The sequence below is a fragment of the Oryctolagus cuniculus genome, chromosome 7, assembly GCF_964237555.1.
Source record: "Oryctolagus cuniculus chromosome 7, mOryCun1.1, whole genome shotgun sequence".
NCBI lineage: Eukaryota > Metazoa > Chordata > Mammalia > Lagomorpha > Leporidae > Oryctolagus > Oryctolagus cuniculus.
Window position 1 is genome coordinate 45,795,121 of NC_091438.1, and position 21,342 is coordinate 45,816,462.

A 21,342-nucleotide genomic window follows, 5' to 3' on the forward strand; every position below is an offset into this window, starting at 1 on the left:
CTTTTTAGGTAGTTTGAATACCAATTCTTTGTTTGGTAAATACACTGCTAATATTTTCCTCCAACTCACTAATTTTCTCACTAGTTCCTTTTATCAACAGAAACTTTGAATTTGTACGTAATCAAATGTATCTATGTTTTTCTTCATGAATTCAGCTTTTGGGGGCAAACTGAGGAGAGCATTTTCTATTGGAAATAAAAATGGTATCTTTCTCCTATGTCTTATTCAAATAATTTAAGCAATTATTTTGCTTTCTTTTATGTTGGCCTGGGTTTAGGTTCAGTTGCTGTATTCATGTGAAACTTACTTTTGTGTGAAGCATGATCTGGTTTTCTACAGAGGCATATATTTGATTTTATCACACTGACAGAAAATTATCTCAGGACATTTTGAATAATGGCCTTTCCCCATGTATTTAAAATGCTGCTTTTATCCTATATGTCAAAGTCTCATGTTTAGATTGGTTTACATTGTTTATTTGTCTTTCCATATCTTGTTCAACAAGTGAAGATTTATAAGAATCTGGATACCTGGGGGACAATGTTTCCCCATTTTGTTTTCTATTCCAGAGTTACATGAACTTTTCTTGCTGCTACTGATACCCATGCACCCCTGCTGAGTCTGAGAGGAGCTCTCCTCTCCACACCACTACCAGTACTGCCATGAATTGCTATGAAAGATACAGGGAGACCATATTACAGCATCTAACTAGAAATAATGTCAAAATAGCCTACCAAATACCTGAAGATATATCTTTAGGAAAAAACTCTCTTACCATGAAAACCACTTGTTAAAAGTGATAGCAAGGGCCGGTGCTGCAGCTCACTAGGCTAATCCTCCGCCTTGCAGCGCCGGCACACCGGGTTCTAGTCCCGGTCGGGGCGCCGGATTCTGTCCCGATTGACCCTCTTCCAGGCCAGCTCTCTGCTGTGGCCCAGGAGTGCAGTGAAGGATGGCCCAAGTGGTTGGGCCCTGCACCCACATGGGAGACCAGGAGAAGCACCTGGCTCCTGGCTTCGGATCAGTGCAATGCGCTGGCCGCAGCACACCAGCTGCAGCGGCCATTGGAAGGTGAACCAACGGCAAAAGGAATACCTTTCTTTCTGTCTCTGTCTCTCTCTCATTGTCCACTCTGTCAAAAAATAAAAATAAAAAAAATTTAAAAATTAAAAAATTTGATAGCAAGGCATATTTTTAGTTCATTGGTTCAGATACCCGTGTACCACATTGTAGTGCCAGAGTTGATTCCTGGCTCCAGCTCCTGACTCCAGATTCCTGCTAACATAGTCCCTGGGAGACAGCAGTGATGAGTCAAGTAACTGGATGCTTGACACCTACATGGAGACTTATATTGTATTCCTGTGTACTTCAGCAGCAGTGGGCATTTTGGGAGTAAACTAGCAGATGGGATGTCTATCTAAAACCCATCTCTCTCACTTGCTCTAAAACAAAAATAAATAAATAAATAAATCTTTTTAAAAGTGATAGAAACAACTAACCCACCAGATGCACAAATTCATTGTAGGACAAAGGAAGTATGAAAAGGCAAGGCAATATGATACTTCCAAAGGAACAAAATAATGCTTCATTAATAGATTCCAAAACAAAAGGACATTAGTGAAATGCCTAATAAAGAATTCAAAAGAATGATTATCAAGATACTTAAGGAAATATAAGGGAATACAGACATACATTGAAGAAAAAAATGACTGAAAGAAGCTACACAGAAATACTGGAAATGAAGAACTCAAAAAGCAAACAAAAATGCAATTGAAAGCCTCTACAGTCTAAATCAAGTAGAAGAAAGAATATGTGAACGTCAAGATAGGTCTTTTGAAATACTGCAGACAGACAAAAAAAGAAAAAAAATGTTAATGAAAACAGCCTTTAAGTTTGTGACACCATTAAAAAAACACATATTTGATCGGGACCAGCACTGTGACATAGCGGGTTAAAGCCCTGGCCTGAAGTGCCAGCATCCCATATGGCCACTGGTTCTAGTCCCGGCTGCTTCTCTTCTGATCCAGCTCTCAGCTATGGCCTGGGGAAGCAGTACAGTATGGCCCAGATCCTAGGGCCCCTGCACCCACTTGGGAGACCCGGAAGAGGCTCCTGGCTTTGGAACAACTCCAGCTTTTACGGCCATCTGGGGAGTGAACCAGCAGATGGAGGACCTTTCTGTCTCTACCTCTCTCTGTAACTCTGTCTTTAAAATAAATAAATCTTAAAAAAAAACACATATTTGAATTGTGAGTATTCCTGAAGGTGCTGAAATAAATACAATCTTATAATATCTATTCAGTGAAATATTAGCTGAATACTTCCCTAATCTGGAGAAAGATATCAACATCCAAATACAGAAGGCCTATAGGATACCTAATAGACATGACCAGAAAAGATTCTTACTGTGATATATTATAGTCAAGCTCTCTAAAGTACAATGCAGACAGAAGTCTAAAATCTGCAAGAGAAAAGCACCAAGCCATTTAAGGGAATCCCCTTTAGAATAACAGATTTTTCAACTTAAATGCCAGGAAAGAATGGAATGATATGTATTCCATTTCTGAAAAAGAGTAACTGCCAACAAACAATATTTTATCTACTGAAGTTATCATTCATAAATGAAGGAGAAATAAAAACTTTCTAAGACAAGCAAAATCTGAGGGCAGTCATAGAAAAGATGCTTAAAGGATTTCAGTGAACAAAAGCAAAAGAAAATTGTCAACGAGAAAAATTTTGAAAATACAAAACCCACAAGAAACATAAAAGGTATATTCAAAATAGAAGAAAAAATGTAAATGACATGACCAAGTCATGACATAGAAATTACAGCCTTAATTATTAATGGAGTGAATTCTCCAGAAAAGACACAGACTGACTGATTGGATTAAAAAACAGGACCCAAATATATGCTACCTATAAGAAACTCACTTCACCAGTAAAGATACATACAGACCAAAGTGAAAGAATGGAAAAAGATACTCTATACAAACAGAAACCAAAAGCAAGCAGAAGTAGCTATGTTTGTATCAGACAAAATAGACTTTAAGACAAAAACTGTAAAAACAAAAGACAATAAGGTCACTATATAATGATAATGGGACTAAGTCAATGAGAATATATGACAACAGTAAACATATGCATCTAATTCCAGCACACTCACTTCTATAAAACAAACATTACTGGATGTAATAATGGGACAATGCCACAGTTTCTTCATTAACCAATCATTCAAAGGAAAAAATAACTATATACACAAGAAAGTGGGCAGGCATTTTAGCTTAGTGGTTAAGATGCCTACGTTCTACATTGCTGTACCTGGGTTCAATTCCCAGCTCTGGCTCTTGACTCCAGCTTCCTGCTAATGCAGATCCTGAGAAGCAGTGGTGATGGCACAAGTAATGGGTTTCTGCCAGCCATATGGAAGACCTGGGTTGTATTCTCAACTCCCAGCTTCAGCCCTGGGGCAGTACCAGCAATTTTGGGCATTTGGGGAATTAACTACCTAAAGGGAGTGTCCTCTCTCTCTCTCTCATTCTCTTTCTTTATCTCTCTCTCTCTTACTGCCTCTCAAAAAATAAAAATAAAAAATTTTAAAAATCAACAAGGAAACATCACTGTCAAACAAATGGACCTAAAAGACATTCACAATATTCCATCCAACATCTATAGAATATATATTTTTTCATAAACTCATGCAACATTCTCATGGAACATTCTGCAGGAGAGATGACACAGTGAGCCACAAAATAAAATCTTAACAAATTCAAAAAAATTTAAGTCATATCATTAGTTTTTCTGACCACAAAAGAATAAAACTAGGTATCAACAACAAAAAAAACTAGAAATTATACAAACACATAGAAACTGAAAACACACTTGTGAACAAATAATGCAGTCATTGAAGAAATCCAAAGGGAATTTTTTTTAAAGATTTTATTTATTTGAGAGGTAGAGTTACAGATAGTGAGAGGGAAATACAGAGAGAAAGGTCTTCCATTTGCTGGTTCATTCCCCAAATGGACACAATGGCCAGAACTGGGCCAATTCAAAGCAAGGAGCCAGAAGCTTCTTCCACGTCTCCCATGCAGGTGCAGGGACCCAAACATTTGGAGCATCTTCTACTGTCTTCCCAGGCCATAGCAGAGAGCTGGATCAGAAAAGGAGCAGTCAGGACATGACCCGACACCCTTATGGGATGCCGGAGGCACAGGCAGAGGTGTAGCCTATTATACCATAGCACCAGTCCCCAGAAAATTTTAAAATTCCTTGAAACTAATAACAACAGGAAAAAAATAAAAAGTTATGATATACAGCAAAAGGAGTACTAAAAGGGAAGTTTAGAGCAACAAGTAGCCACATCAAAATTAAGAAAGATGGGGCCGGCGCCGCGGCTCACTAGGCTAATCCTTCGCCTAGCGGCGCCGGCACACCGGGTTCTAGTCCCGGTCGGGGCGCAGGATTCTGTCCCGGTTGCCCCCCTTCCAGGCCAGCCCTCTGCTGTGGCCAGGGAGTGCAGTGGAGGATGGCCCAGGTGCTTGGGCCCTGCACCCCATGGGAGACCAGGAAAAGCACCTGGCTCCTGGCTCCTGCCATCGGATCAGCACGGTGCGCCGGCCGCAGCACGCCGGCCGCGGCGGCCATTGGAGGGAACCAACGGCAAAAGGAAGACCTTTCTCTCTGTCTCTCTCTCTCACTGTCCACTCTGCCTGTCAAAAAAAAAAAATTAAGAAAGATGGCCGGCACTGTGGCTCACTAGGTTAATCCTCCACCTGCGGCACCAGCATCACATATGGATGCTGGGTTCTGGTCCTGGCTGCTCCTCTTCCAGTCCAGCTCTCTGCTGTGGCCCGGGAGGGCAGTGGAGGATGGCCCAAGTGGTTGGGCCCCTGCACCCGCACGGGAGACCAGGAAGAAGCACCTGGCTCCTGGCTTTGGATCGGCGCTGTGCTGGCAGTGGCGACCATTTGGGGGTGAACCAATGGAGGGAAGACCTTTCCCTCTGTCTCTCTCTCTCTCTCACTGTCTATAACTCTACCTGTCAATGAAAGAAAGAAAGAAAGAAAGAAAGAAAGAAAGAAAGAAAGAAAGAAAGAAAGAAAGAAAGAAAGAAAGAAAGAAAGAAAGGAAGGAAGGAAGGAAGGAAGGAAGGAAGGAAGGAAGGAAGGAAGGAAGGAAGGAAGGAAGGAAGGAAGGAAGGAAGGAAACAGGAATATATTAAATAAAAACTTAAGAATGCATCTCAATGACCCAGAAAAAATAAGAAAAATCAAACCTAAAGATAGTAGAAGCAAATAAAGAGATATAGAAACTAAAAACACAAATCAATGAAATGAAATTTGGTTATGTGTATAATAAAATTGATAAATCTTTGGTTAGACTAAACTAAGAAAAAAAGAGAAAGCTCCAATAAATAAAATCAGAGATAAAAAATGAAATATTACAACTGACACCACAGAAATACAAATGATCATTAAAGATTATTATGAAAAACTTTAGCAGTCAGGGCTATGCTGATCAAGTCACCATTTCTCATAGTGTCCATTTCACTTCAGGAGGTTTCCTTTTTGGTGTTCAGTCAGTTGTCACCGATCAGGGAGAACATATGGTATTTGTCCCTTTGGGACTGGCTTACTTCACTCAGCATGATGTGTTCCAGATTCCTCCATTTTGTTGCAAATGACTGGATTTCATTGTTTCTTACTGCGGTATAGTACTCTAAAGAATACATATCCCATAATTTCTTTATCCAGTCTACCATTGATGGGCATTTAGGTTGGTTCCAGGTCTTGGCTATTGTGAATTGTGCTGCAATAAACATTAGGGTGCAGACCGCTTTTTTGTTTATCAATTTAAACTCCTTTGGGTAAATTCCAAGGAGTGGGATGGCTGGGTCAAATGGTAGGGTTATATTCAGGTTTCTGAGGAATCTCCAGACTGACTTCCATAGTGGCTTGACCAGTTTGCATTCCCACCAACAGTGGGTTAGTGTCCCTTTTTCCCCACATCCTCGCCAGCATCTGTTGTTGGTAGATTTCTAAATGTGAGCCATTCTAACCGGGGTGAGGTGAAACCTCATTGTGCTTTTGATTTGCATTTCCCTGATTGCTAGTGACCTTGAACATTTTTTCATGTGTCTGTTGGCCATTTGGATTTCCTCTTTTGAAAAATGTCTATTGAAGTCCTTGGCCCATCTCTTAAGTGGGTTGTTGGTTTTGTTTTTGTGGAGTTTCTTGATCTCTTTGTAGATTCTGGTTATTAACCCTTTATCTGTTGCATAGTTTGCAAATATTTTTTCCCATTCTGTCGGTTGTCTCTTCACTCTCCTGACTGTTTCTTTTGCAGTACAGAAACTTCTCAATTTGATGCAATCCCAATAGTTGATTTTGGCTTTGACTGTCTGTGCCTCCCGGGTCTTTTCCAGAAATTCTTTGCCTGTGCCAATATCTTGAAGGGTTTCTCCAATGTTCTCTAATAACTTAATGGTGTCAGGACGTAGATTTAGGTCTTTAATCCATGTTGAGTGGATTTTTGTGTAAGGTGTAAGGTAGGGGTCTTGCTTCATGCTTCTGCACGTGGAAATCCAGTTTTCCCAGCACCATTTATTGAATAGACTGTCCTTGCTCCAGGAATTAGTTTTAGATCCTTGATCAAATATAAGATGGCTGTAGATGTTTGGATTGATTTCTGGTGTTTCAATTCTGTTCCATTGGTCTATCCATCTGTTTCTGTACCAGTACCATGCTGTTTTGATTACAACTTAATACATTATCCCTCATAGTATTTTTTTTGTCTGTTCTACTTAATATGACTGGTTTAATTCTGTAATTATCACACAGTTATTCTTAAGTGTTGAAAATTAACTGAAATGTGATCCCTGTTAAACATAAGAGTGGGAATAAGAGAGGGAAGAGATGTATAATTTGGGGCATGCTCGGGCTGACTTGCCCCAATTGGTAGAGTTGGAAACATACCAGGGGATTCCAATTCAATCCCATCAAGGTGGCATGTGCCAATGCCATCTCACTATTCCAAGTGATCAATTTCAGTTCACAATTGATCATAATGAAAGGACTAAGAGTCAAAGGGAACACATAAACAAGTCTAGTATCTGCTAACACCAACCGATAGAATAAATAAAGGGGAGAGTGATCCAACATGGGAAGTGAGATACTCAGCAGACTCATAGAATGGCAGATGTCCTAAATAGCACTCTGGCCTCAGAATCAGCCCTAAAGGCACTCGGATCTGGCTGAAAAGCCCATGAGAGTATTTCAGGCATGGAAAGCCAAGACACTCTGGCAAAAGATCTCTGTGAGTGAGATCTCAGTGGAAAGAACAGGTCTTCAAAGAGGGAGGTGCCTTTCTCTGAAGGGAGGAGAGAACCTCCACTTTGACTATGACCGTGTCTAAACAAGATAAGAGTCGGAGAACTCAAGGGGCTTCCATAGCCTTGGAAACTCATAACTGGTGCATAGGGAGATTACTGATGCCATAAACAGGAGTGTTAATTTGTAAAGTCAACAACAGGAGTCACTGTGCACTTACTCCTCATGTAGGATCTCTGTCCTTAATGTGCTGTACACTGAGGCTTAATGCTATAACGAGTACTCAAACAGTATATTTCACTTTGTGTTTCTATGGGGGTGCAAACGACTGAAATCTTTACTTAATGTACACTAAACTGATCTTCTGTAAAAAAAAAAAAAAAAAAAAAAAAAAAAAAAAAGAAATTATCAGTTCCCAACTTGACTCTCACTGGGATTAAACATGACAATAGGTCTGATCTGATTTCATCATCATTTAAAAAAAAATCATCTATTATTTTTCACTTTATGTTTCTGTGTGGGAGCAAACTGTTGAAATACTTACTTAAGGTATACTAAGATGATCTTCTGTATATTAAGATAATCGAAAATGAATCTTGATGTGAATGGAAGGGGAGAGGGAATGGGAAAGGGGAGGGTTGTGGGTGGGAGGGACGGTATTGGGGGGGAAGCCATTGTAACACATGAGTCGTACTTTGGAAATTTATATTCATTAAATAAAAGATAAAAAAAAAGATTATTATGAAAAACTACATGCTAAAAAATTTGAAAACCTAGAAGAAATGGATAAATATAACTTAAATAAAATGAGCCATGAAGACACAGAATAGCTGTTCAGACCAATAACAAGCAATAAGATTGAATCAGCAATACAAAGTCTCCCGTTAAAGAAAAGCCCAGCCAGTTCTAGTCCCGGCTGCTCCACTTCTGATGCAGCTCTCTGCTATGGCCTGGGACAGCAGTAGAAGATGACCCAAGTCCTTGAGCCCCTACATCTGCATGGGAAGACCTGGAGGAAGCTCCTGGCTCCTGGCTTCAGATTGGGACATCTCCGGCCATTGCGGCCAACTGGGGAGTGAACCAGCAGATGGAAGACCTCTCTCTGTCTCTACCTCTTTCTGTACATGGGAAGTGAGATACTCAGCAGACTCATAGAATGGCGGATGTCCTAAATAGCACTCTGGCCTCAGAATCAGCCCTAAAGGCACTCGGATCTGGCTGAAAAGCCCATGAGAGTATTTCAGGCATGGAAAGCCAAGACACTCTGGCAAAAAGATCTCTGTGAGTGAGATCCCAGTGGAAAGAACAGGTCTTCAAAGAGGGAGGTGCCTTTCTCTGAAGGGAGGAGAGAACCTCCACTTTGACTATGACCGTGTCTAAACAAGATAAGAGTCGGAGAACTCAAGGGGCTTCCATAGCCTTGGAAACTCATAACTGGTGCATAGGGAGATTACTGATGCCATAAACAGGAGTGTTAATTTGTAAAGTCAACAACAGGAGTCACTGTGCACTTACTCCTCATGTAGGATCTCTGTCCTTAATGTGCTGTACACTGAGGCTTAATGCTATAACGAGTACTCAAACAGTATATTTCACTTTGTGTTTCTATGGGGGTGCAAACGACTGAAATCTTTACTTAATGTACACTAAACTGATCTTCTGTAAAAAAAAAAAAAAAAAAAAAAAAAGAAAGAAATTATCAATTCCCAACTTGACTCTCACTGGGATTAAACATGACAATAGGTCTGATCTGATTTCATCATCATTTAAAAAAAATCATCTATTATTTTTCACTTTATGTTTCTGTGTGGGAGCAAACTGTTGAAATACTTACTTAAGGTATACTAAGCTGATCTTCTGTATATTAAGATAATCGAAAATGAATCTTGATGTGAATGGAAGGGGAGAGGGAGTGGGAAAGGGGAGGGTTGTGGGTGGGAGGGACGGTATGGGGGGGAAGCCATTGTAACACATGAGTCGTACTTTGGAAATTTATATTCATTAAATAAAAGATAAAAAAAAAAAAACAAAACAAAAATAAATAAATAAATAAATAAATAAAATAAATCTTAAAAAAAATAGTGCCAAAGAAAAGTCCAGGGCCAAATGGCTTCACTGATGAATTCTATCAAACTTTTAAGGAATAACTAACACTAATTCTCAAATATTCTAAAAAATTGAAAGGAAGGAAATCTCCCAAACTCATTCTATAAAGCCTGCATGACCTTAATCCAAAAGCCAAACAATGATACACACACATACAGAGAGAGAGAGAGAGAGAGAGAGAGAGATTATAAGCCAATATCCCAAATGATCGTAGATGCAAAGATTTTTAACAGAATACCAGCAAAACAAATCATAAAGATCACTCAGGGGATGGCATTGTGGCATAATGGGTTAAGTCACCACTTACAACACCAGCATCCCATATTAGAGTGCTAGTTAGAATCCCAGCTGCTTGCTTTCCATCCAGCTTCCTGCTAATGCACCTAGCAAAGCAGAAGATGGAACAAGTACTTGGACTGCAGCCATCCACATAGAAGACCTGGATGGAGTTCCAGGATCCTGGCTTCTGCCTGCCCCAGTCCTGGCTATTGAAGCCATTTGGGGAGTGAACCAGCAGTTGGAGGACCTCTTGCTCTCTATTTCTCCCTCCCTCTGTGTCACTCTTTCAAATAAATAAATAGATCTTTTTTTAAAAAAATCATTCAGCACAACAAAGTGGATTTATTCCAGAGATACAAAGATGGTTCAACATACACAAATCATAATACATCACATGGAATAAAGGATAAAAATCATATGATCATCTCAATAGATTCAGAAAATACATTTGAAAAAATTATCATTCATGAAAAACAACTCTGAGCAAATTTTACAAAGAAACATACCTCAACATAATAAAGACTATCTATGACAAACCCACAGTTATCATCATATTGAATGGAGAAAAGCTGGAATCATTTCCTCTAGGATCTGGAACCAGAAAGGGAACCAGAATATTACTCTTCTTACTCAATACAGTAATGAAAATTTTAGCCAAAAAGGAAAAATAAAGGCCAGTGCTGTGGTGCAGAGGGTTAAAGCCCCGGCCTGCAGCACCGGCATCCCATATAAGCACAGGTTCAAGTCTCGGCCACTCCACTTCTAATCCAGCTCTCTGCTGTGGTCTGGGAAGGCAGTAGAAGCTGGCCCAAGTGCTTGGGCCCCTGTACCCACGTGTGAGGCCCAGAGAAAGCTCCTGGCTCCTGGCTTCAGATCAGCTCAGCTCTGCTCTGGCCATTGTGGCCATTTGGGAAGTGAACCAGTGGATGGAGGGCCTCCCCCACCCCCCGGCTCTACCTCTCTCTATAACTCTGTTTTTCAAATAAATAAAATAAATATTTAAAAAAGGAAAATTAAAGGTACACAAATATGAAAGAAGTTAGATTATCCCTGATGGCAGATGATACAAGAAAAACCAAAAGACTGTACCACGAGAAAATTAGAACTGATAAACTCAGTAAAGTTACAAGATAAACACACACACACACACACACACACACACAAATCAGTATTTTTACACAACAAGAATGAACACATTGAGAAAGAATTATAAGAGCAATCCTATTCACAATAGCTGCAAAAAAGATACCTGGAATGAATTTAGCTAATCATATGAAAGATCTCTACAATGAAAATTACAAAATGCTGATGAAAGAAATTGAATAATACACATAAAAATGGAAAGACTGCCCATGTTCATGGGTTGGAAGAGTTAATATTGTTAAAATGTCCATATTCTACATAGTAATTTACAGATTCAATGCAATCCCCATCAAAATGCCAATGACATTCTTCCCAAAACTTAAAAAAATATCCTAAAGTCCATATGGAATCACAAGAGACTCCAAATAAAGAAAGCAATCGTGAACAAAAAGAACAAAGTTGTGGGCATCACGGCATCAAATTTCAAGATATATTACAAATCATTAGTAACAAACACAACATGGTCATGGCATAGAAAAAGCCATATAGGCCAACAGTAAAGAGCAGAGATCACAGAAATGAATCCACACATCTAGAGCAAACTGATCTTTGACAAAGGTGCCAACATACACTGGAGAAGGCTCTTCTTTTAAAATTATTTATTATTCTATTTATTAGAAAGAGCAACAGAAAGGGATACACATACATACATACATACACAAACACACATACACTTTCTTTTTTTATTTTTATTTAGTAAGTATAAATTTTCAAAGTACAGTTAATGGATTACAATGGCTCCCCCCCCATAATATACCTCCCAGTCACACCCCTCCCATCTCCCGCTCCCTCTCCCATTCCATTCACATCAAGATTCATTTTCAATTATCTTTATATACAGAAGATCAATTCAGTATATATTAAGTAAAGATTTCATCAGTTTGCACCCACACAGAAACACAAAGTGTAAAATACTGTTTCAGTACTAGTTATAGCATTACTTCACATTGGACAACACATTAAGGACAGATCCCACATGAGAAGTAAGTACACAGTGACTCCTGTTGTTGACTTAACAATTTGACACTCTTGTTTATGGCGTCAGTAATCTCCCTAGGCTCTAGTCATGAGTTGCCAAGGCTATGGAAGCCTTTTGAGTTCCCCGACATCGATCTTATTCCGACAAGGTCATAGTCGAAGTGGAAGTTCTCTCTTCCCTTCAGAGAAAAGTACCTCCTTCTTTGATGGCCCCGTTCTTTCCACTGGGATCTCACTCGCAGAGATCATTCATTTAGGTCTTCTTTTTTTTTCCCCCAGGGTGTCTTGGCTTCCCATGCCTAAAATACTCTCATGGGCTCTTCAGCCAGATCCGAATGCCTTAAGGGCTGATTCTGAGGCCAGAGTGCTATTTAGGACATCTGCCATTCTATGAGTCTACTGTGTATCCCACTTCCCATGATGGATCGTTCTCTCCCTTTTTGATTCTATCAGCTAGTATTAGCAGACACTAGTCTTGTTTGTGTGATCCCTTTGACTCTTAGATCTATCATTATGATCAATTGTGAACAGAAATTGATCACTTGGACTAGTGAGATGGCATTGGTACATGCCACCTTGATGGGATTGTATTGGGATCCCCTGGCATGATTCTAACTCCACCATTTGGGGCAAGTCTGATTGAGCATGTCCCAAATTGTACATCTCCTCCCTCTCTTATTCCCCCTCTTATATTTAACAGGGATCACTTTTCAGTTAAAATTTAAACACCGAAGAATAATTGTGCGTTAATCACAGAGTTCAACCAATAGTACTAGAACAAAACAAAGAGAAAATACTAAAATGGATAAAGTATTACATTGTACATCAACAGTCAGGACAAGAGCTGATCAAGTCACTGTTTCTCATAGTGTCCATTTCACTTCAACAGGTTTCCCCTTTGGTGCTCAGTTAGTTGTCACCGATCAGGGAGAACATATGATATTTGTCCCTTTGGGACTGGCTTAATTCATTCAGCATGTGTTCCAGATTCCTACATCTTGTTGCAAATGACCGGGTTTCGTTGTTTTTGACTGCTGTATAGTATTCTATAGAGTACATGTCCCATAATTTCTTTATCCAGTCTACCATTGATGGGCATTTAGGTTGGTTCCAGGTCTTAGCTATTGTGAATTGAGCTGCAATAAACATTAATGTGCAGACAGCTTGTTTGTTGGCAAATTTAATTTCCTTTGGGTAAATTCCAAGGAGTGGGATGGCTGGGTTGAATGCTACGGTTATATTCAGGTTTCTGAGGAATCTTCAGACTGACTTCCATAGTGGCTTGACCAGTTTGCATTCCCACCAACAGTGGGTTAGTGTCCCTTTTTCCCCACATCCTCGCCAGCATCTGTTGTTGGTAGATTTCTAAATGTGAGCCATTCTAACCAGCGTGAGGTGAAACCTCATTGTGGTTTTGATTTGCAATTCCCTGATTGCTAGTGATCTTGAACATTTTTTCATGTGTCTGTTGGCTATTTGGATTTCCTCTTTTGAAAAATGTCTATTGAGGTCCTTGGCCCATCTCTCAAGTGGGTTGTTTGTTTTGATGTTGTGGAGTTTCTTGATTTCTTTGTAGATTCTGGTTATCAACCCTTTATCTGTTGCATAGTTTGCAAATATTTTTTCCCATTCTGTTGGTTGCCTCTTCAATTTCCTGACTGTTTCTTTTGAAGTACAGAAACTTCTCAATTTGATGCAATCCCAAATGTTAATGTTGGCTTTGACTGCCTGTGCTTCTGGGGTATTTTCCAAGAAGTCTTTGCCAGTACCTATATCTTGTAGAGTTTCTCCAATGTTCTCTAATAATTTGATGGTGAAAGGTAGGGGTCTTGCTTCATGGTTCTGCATGTGGAAATCCAATTTTTCCAGCACCATTTATTGAATAGACTGTCCTTACTCCAGGAATTGGTTGGATCCTTGATCAAATATAAGTTGGCTGTAGATGTTTGGATTGATTTCTGGTGTTTCAATTCTGTTCCATTGGTCTATCCATCTGTTTCTGTACCAGTACCATGCTGTTTTGATAACGACTGCCCTGTAGTATGTCCTGAAATCTGGTATTGTGATGCCTCTGGCTTTGTTTTTGTTGTACAAGATGGCTTTAGCTATTCTAGGTCTCCTGTGTCTCCATATGAATTTCAGCATCATTTTTTCCAGGTCTGAGAAGAATGTCTTCCGTATTTCGATTGGTATTGCATTGAATCTATAAATTGCTTTTGGGAGAATGGACATTTTGATGATATTGATTCTTCCAACCCATGAGCATGGAAGATTTTTCCATTTTTTGGTATCCTCTTCTATTTCTTTCTTTAAGGATCTCATCGTAGAGATCCTTAACATCCTTGGTTAAGTTTATTCCAAGGAATTTGATTGTTTTTTTTTTAGATTGTTTTTGTGAATGGGATTGATCTTAGAAGTTCTTTCTCAGCTGTGGCATTGCCTGTGTATACAAAGGTTGTTGATTTTTGTGCATTGATTTTATATCCTGCTACTTTGCCAAACTCTTCTATGAGTTCCAATAGTCTCTTGTAGAGTTCTTTGGATCCCCTAAATAAAGAATCATATCATCTGCAAAGAGGGATAGTTTGACTTCTTCCTTCCCAATTCGTATCCCTTTAATTTCTTTTTCTTCCCTATAGCTCTGGCTAAAACTTCCAGAAATACATTGGATAGCAGTGGTGAGAGTGGGTATCCCTGTCTGGTACCAGATCTCAGTGGAAATGCTTCCAGCTTTTCCCCATTCAATAGGATGTTGGCCGTGGGTTTTTCATAAATTGCTTTGATTGTATTGAGGAATGTTCCTTCTCTACCCAGTTTGCTTAGAGTTTTCATCATGAAAGGGTGTTGTATTTTATCAAATGCTTCCTCCGCATCTATTGAGATAATCATATGGTTTTTCTTCTGTAGTCTGTTAATGTGGTGTATCACGTTGATTGTTTTGCGAACATTGAACCATCCCTGCATGCCAGGGATGGTCTGGGTTGGTGGGTGATCTTTCTGATGTGTTGTTGCATTCTATTGGCCAGAATTTTATTGAGGATTTTTGCATCTATGTCCATCAGGGATATTGGTCTGTAATTCTCTTTAAATGCTGCATCTTTTTCCGGCTTAGGAATTAAGGTGATGCTGGCTTCATACAAAGAATTTGGGAGGATTCCCTGTTTTTCAATTGTTCTGAATAGTTTGAGAAGAATTGGAGTTAGTTATTCTTTAAATATCTGGTAGAAAAAAAAATGTCTGGTAGAATTCAGTAGTGAATCCATCTGGTCCTGGGCTTTTCTTTGTTGGGAGGGCCTTTATTACTGTTTCAATTTCTGTCTCAGTTATGGGTCTGTTTAGGTTTCCTATGTTCCACTGGTTCAATTTAGTTAGGTTGCATGTATCCAGGAATCTATCCATTTCTGATAGGTTTCCCTGTTTGCTGGCATACAAGTCCTTGTAGTAATTTCTGGTGATTCTTTTTATTTCTGTGGTGTCTGTTGTTACGTTTCCTTTTTTATCTCTGATTTTATTGATTTGGGTCTTTTCTCTTCTTTTTTTAGTTAGTTGGGCCAATGGGGTGTCAATTTTGTTTATTTTTTTCAAAAAACCAGCTCCTCGTTTGGCTGATTTGTTGTAATTTTTTTTTATTCAATCCTGTTGATCTCTTCTCTGATTTTAATTATTTCTCTTCTTCTACTAGATTTGGGTCTGGTTTGCTGCAGATTTTCTAGATCCTTAAGATGAATTGAAAGCTCATCTATTTGGTGCCTTTCCAGTTTCTTGATGTAGGTACCTATTGATATAAACTTTCCTCTTAACACTGCTTTTGCTGTATCCCATAAGTTTTGGTATGTTGTGCTGTTATCCTCATTTACTTCCAGAAAATTTTTGATTTCTCTTTTAATTTCTTCTATGACCCATTGTTCATTCAGGAGCATGTTGTTCAATCTCCATGTGTTTGTGTATGCTCTAGGGATTCCTGAGTTGCTAATTTCCAACTTCATTCCCTTATGGTCTGAGAAGCTGCATCGTATGATTCTAATTCTTTTTTAATTTGCTGAGACTTGCTTTATGACCTAGTATATGGTCAATCCTAGAGAAGGTTCCATGTACTGCTGAGAAGAATATAAATGCTTTATATGTAGGATGAAACGTTCTGTAGATATCTGTTAGATCCATTTGGGCTATAGTGTCATTTAAATCTACTGTCTCCTTGTTGATCTTCTGTCCCGTTGATCTGTCTATTTCTGAGAGTGGAGTATTGAAGTCCCCCAGTACTATTGTATTGGGGTCTAAGTCTCCCTTTAAGTCCCTTAACAAATCTTTTAAATAAACCGGTGCCCTGTAATTAGGTGCATATACATTGATAATTATTATATCTTCCTGTTGAATTGATCCCTTAATCATTATATAGTGCCCCTCTTTGTCTCTCTTAACAGTTTTTGTGGTAAAGTTTATGTTGTCCGATATTAAGATGGCTACGCCCACTCTTTTTTCATTTCTGTTGGCATGGTATATCTTTTTCCAGCCTTTCACTTTCAGTCTGTATGGATCTTTGTTGGAAAGATGTGCTTCTTGCAAGCAGCAAATAGATGGGTTTTGTTCCTTAACCCAATCAGCCAATCAGTGTCTTTTAACTGGACAGTTCAGGCCATTAACGTTCAATGTGACTATTGATAAGTGGTAACTTTGCCCTGCCATTTGCCAAAGATATTTTCTAATATATGCTTTGAATTCCCTGTGATCTTTTGCTGTGAGGTTTCCTTCCTTTACCTTCTTTCATATTGATGACCGTGTTTCTGTGTGTAACACATCTTTAAGCATCTTTTGCAGGGCTGGACAAGTGGAGACAAATTTTCAATTTCTCTTTGCTATGAAAGGTCTTTATTTCACTTTCATTCACAAATGAGAGCTTTGCAGGATATAATATTCTGGGGGGGGCAGTTTTTCTCTCTTAGTACCTGGGCTATGTCTCGCGATTCCCTTCTAGCTTGTAGGGTTTCTGATGAGAAGTCTGCTGTGAGTCTAATTGGAGATCCTCTGAGAGTAATCTGACGTTTCTCCCTTGCACATTTTAGCATCTTTTCTTTCTGTTTCACTGTGGTGAGTTTAATTACAACGTGTTGTGGTGAGGATCTCTTTTGGTTATGTTTACTAGGGGTTCTATGAGCTTCCTGTACTAGGATGTCTCTGTCCTTCTCCAAACCTGGGAAATTTTCTATTATCTCACTAAAAAGGCATTATAATCCTTTCTCCCTCTCTATGCCTTCAGGAACTCCTAGAACCCAAATGTTGGGTTTTTTAATAGTATCCTGTAGATTCCCCACAATATTTTTTAGATTTCTAATTTCCTCTTCTTTTCTTTGGTTTGACTGTATCCTTTCCTGTTCTCTGTCTTCTAAGTCCGATATTCTCTCTTCTGCTTCACCCATTCTGTTTTTAAGGCTCTCTAATGTGTTTGTCATTTGATGTATTGAATTCTTCATTTCATTACGATTTCTCGTCACTATCACAGTTTCATGTTCTACTAGTTGTTTCATTTCATTTTGATTTCTCCTTAATATTTCATTTTCGCGAGAAAGATTTTCTATCTTGTCCATTAAGGATTTCTGTAGTTCAAGAATTTGTTTTTGAGAACTTCTTAATGTTCTTATCAATTTTTTGAGATCTGCTTCTTGAATTTCTTCTATCTCATCATTTTAATAATTTTGAATTAGGGTTTTTTTTTTCATTTGGGGGCGTCATAGTGTCTTCCTTGTTCTTATTACCTCGGTTTTTGTGTTTGTTGTTTGGCATATTGGAGATATTCTTTGGTTTCTTCACTTGTGGTGTTTTTTCTTATTATACTATGATTCTAGATTAAGTGGACTGTCTGTTTTTGATGGAGCCTTAGAGGCTTGAGATGGGTGTGGCCAGAGAGCTCTGTTTGGTTCCTCAGGGTTAAGGGTGTGCCAAAGGTGACACTCCCAGGTTAGGCATGGTAAATCTCTCTCTTTTTTTTTGATTCAAAAGGGAAGTAATTCCGCACAGCTGAACAGAATTGGAGGTAGTTAGCAGGCAAATGATATACCCACAGGAGCCAGAGATCGGAAACTCTTTCCCAAGGACCACACAGGGAATCTGTTCTGCCCTCAGTGTGGGCTCAAATTCTCCTGCAGTCTCCCACTGGGTTGCCAAGGTTACTGAATTGTAGTGTCTCTGGAGAGTACTCACGTGAATTCCATGAGTTCTCTCCCCCACCATCTCTTTTTTCACAGTCTCAGTTCAGTAGCACCACACATTCACTAGGTCCTAATCTCCTGTTAATTCACCTCCCCCTCCCCCCCCCCGCCCAGAGTCAGGTTTTTCTGCTAGGCTCAGGGCCAGTGCAGAGGTACAGATCTGAGGTCGCCCTGCTTATAACGTATGTCCAAGATGGCGCCTGTTCTTTGTCTTGCTCGCCTTTGAGAGGTGAGCGGAGAGAGAGAAACTCATGTCCGTATCGGTCACTTTTTTTTTTTTTTCTGTCTCTCTTCTAGTTAGCCTGGTGAACTTTTCCCCATGGGGTCGTTCCCTCTAGTCTCCTCTTTCCGCTTGCCTGCCGGTGTCTCAGGCTATTGAGGTTCGGCTCACCTTGTGTTCCAGCGCTGGTGTGTTGAATCTGCCGCTGGTGTCCCGAACTGTGGGCTCCCACGCTCTCCACGCAGGTCCACTGTGAATCACTAGTTCCGGAAGAGTTTCCTCTGTTGTTTCTTCCCCTACTTTTCCTTGAACCTGCAGTATCTCCACTTTTATTAAACTGTCTCTCCCCAGACTATCAGTGTGCTCCCTTCCTATTACGCCATCTTGCCGCCGACCGATGTCATTCACACATACACTTTCCATGTACTGGTTCACTCCCCACAACAGCCAGGGCTGGGCCAAGTAGAAGCCAGGACCGCAAAACTCCATTGGGTCTCCCATGTGGGTGGCAGTGACTCAAGGACTTATGGCATCATTTGCTGTCTCCCAGAGTGCACATTAGCAGGAAGCTGGATCAGAAGCAGAGCAGGGATTAAATCCAAGCACTCTGATACAAGATGAGGGCATCCCAAGTGGTGTTTTAACTGATGCACCAAATGCCTGCCCATGGACAGTCTCTTCAAAAAATGGTATTGGGAAAACCTGGACATCCATATGCAGAAGATTAAAACTTGACACCCTCTCCTCCCTTCTAACTCTAAGCAAAAATCACTTAAAATAGATCAAAGATCTAAATGTAAGATCTGATACTATTAAACTACTAAAGGAAAACATAGGACAAATGCTTCAAGACACTGTTATAAGCAATGACATTTTTTGGACCAGGACCCTAAGGCACAGAAAACAAAAACAAAAATAAACAATTGAGATTTTTATTAAACTAAGACTCTTCTACATAGAAATTAAAAAAAAAAAACAGAGCAAAGAGATAACTAACAGAATAGGGGAAAATATTTGCAAAGTATGCAGCCAATAGTGAATTAGTGCAGAATATATGGGGAACTCAAAAACAAACAAACAAAAAAACCAAACAAGCCAATTAAGAAATGGGCATCTTTCTACAAACAAGTGCTCACGCTGATCCTGATAATAACCTTCTTGTTTTTCAGAAATGCAGTTACACATACATACATATATTTTACCATGTATACCATATATTAAAGAAATGTTTTTGATCTTAACATAAAACCCATAAACTGAAAGATCATTGTAAAAATTGAAAGAAAGGATAAGAAAGGAAAGAGGAGGGAGGGTGGGAGCATGGACAGGAGGGAGGGTGGGTGGGAAGTATCACTATGCTCCTAAATCTGTATATATGGAATACATGAAATTTGTTTACCTTAAAAAAGGTAAAAAAGGCCGATGCCACAGCTCACTAGGCTAATCCTCTGCCTTGTGGTGCCAGCATACAGGGTTCTAGTCCCGGTCGGGGCGCCGGATTCTGTCCTGGTTGCCCCTCTTCCAGGCCAGCTCTCTGCTGTGGCCAGGGAGTGCAGTGGAGGATGGCCCAAGTGCTTGGGCCCTGCACCCCATGGGAGACCAGGATAAATACCTGGCTCCTGCCATTGGATCAGCGCGGTGCGCCGGCCGCAGTGCGCCAGTCGCGGCGGCCATTGGAGGGTGAACCAACAGCAAGGGAAGACCTTTCTGTCTCTCTCTCTCACTGTCCACTCTGCCTGTCAAAAAAAAAAAAGGTAAAAAAGAATTGAAAGTTCACAGAAGGAAAAAAAAGAAGGCTCCTGTTGCTGATATATAGGCTATTTTCAAATTTTCACTCCTTTAATCTTGAATTTTGCAACTGGAATCATTAGGCTTAGTGAAATAAGCCAGAGCTAAAAAGACAAATATCAGATGCCTTTTCTGATTTGTGGTAGTTAATATTTAGAGAGTATAAAATTTTGTAAAGTCTGAGTAAAACTGACATCTTTGGATTTGATTACTGCTTATAGTCCTTCTCTGTATTTATGCACAATGGTCATTCAACTTTTTACTTGTTAAACTCTTTATTTAATGGAGCACTAGGCCTTTGAATATAAAGGGAGTTAAAAGCATGCTATCACAAAAATTAAAAAGAAAAAAGGAAATGGGTGAGAAGGAGGAAAGCAGGAAGAGAGGGAGGAAGGACATATCATTATATTCTTAGAATGCTATCCATGAACTACATTAAATCTGTTCTATTTAAATTAATTTTTAAATGTAAATAAAAAATAAATTTTAAAGTTTCATTCCTAATTAAAAAAAGAAATGGACAAAGGATTTGATGACATTTTTCGGAAGAAATACAGATGACCCACAAATAAATGAAAAAATGTTCTGTATCACTAGCCATCAGGGAAATGCAAATTAAAACCACAATGACGTATTATCTCAATGCACTCTTACTGGTTATTAACAAAAAAGACAAAAAATAGTTGGTAAAGATGTTGAGAAAAGGGAACCTTTATACACTATTGGTGGGAAAACAAATTAGTACAGCCATTATGGACAACAGAATGGAGGTTCCTCAACAAACTAAAAAAATAGATCTACCATACAACCCATCTATGCTACTTCTGGCAATATTTCTAAAGGAAATGAAATCATCAAAACAAAGACATACCTGAACCCCTTATGTTCATTGCAGCACAGTCCACTATAGCCAATATATGTAGATGTTCATCATAGCATAAATGGATAAAGTAAATGTGGGATATATATACAATAGAGTATTGTTCAAAACAACAACAAAAAACCGAAATCCTAACATTTGCAGCAAAATGAGAGGAACTGGAGACTATTAGGCTAAGTGAACTAAGCCAGACATAGAAAGGCAAATACCAAATATTCTTTCTTATATATGGAAAATTTTTAAAAGTAGTCAATCTGAACTTGGAATAGCAATGACGAGAGATTAGGAAGGGAAATGTTGGATAACAAGTATCAAAATACAGTTGGCAGGGCCAGCGCCGTGGCTCACTAGGTTAATCTTCCACCTGCAGCGCCGGCATCCCATATGGGTGCCGGGTTCTAGTCCCGGTTGCTCCTC

At 39.4% G+C, this 21,342-nt stretch overlaps 1 protein-coding gene across 20 annotated transcripts in view; it reads right to left on the reverse strand.

The window, feature by feature from the left end:
• LOC103350055 (uncharacterized) overlaps positions 1 to 21,342 on the reverse strand; it is a 328,422-nt gene that overhangs the window by 140,842 nt on the left and 166,238 nt on the right. The gene's annotated exons all lie outside the window — the stretch shown is intronic.